This window comes from Opisthorchis viverrini, assembly GCF_000715545.1.
Source record: "Opisthorchis viverrini unplaced genomic scaffold opera_v5_23, whole genome shotgun sequence".
Taxonomy (NCBI): domain Eukaryota; kingdom Metazoa; phylum Platyhelminthes; class Trematoda; order Opisthorchiida; family Opisthorchiidae; genus Opisthorchis; species Opisthorchis viverrini.
The window spans coordinates 2,964,437-2,964,777 of record NW_008751679.1 but is presented as its reverse complement, the minus strand read 5'-3'; positions in this window follow the sequence as shown (position 1 = coordinate 2,964,777).

Sequence of the window (341 nt, the reverse complement as noted above, 5' to 3'; positions counted from 1 at the left end):
CGTTCCGGGTTTTTTGAGAAAATCTCACGTGATCTGACGTTTGAAGTGGGGAAACCATCATGGTACTGTGATACTCTGGGGTAGAAAACTTGAAGTACCGACTAATCGGACACCATATGTGACAAAACAACTGGAGGTGTGGATCATTTCGCAAAATTATATGAAACAAACTACTCACAAGGTTGCTCGAATCCCTTCGACAGCCCACGACCGGTTTCGCCCTTCTTGAGGCTTATCAGGTAGGCACAGTCCCCGAGTTTCCGTCACACTTATGACCTACTTGAACCCAAATTGCACTGTTTTCGAGAAATACACTCATTTGCAACTTTTCAGCAAAGCTC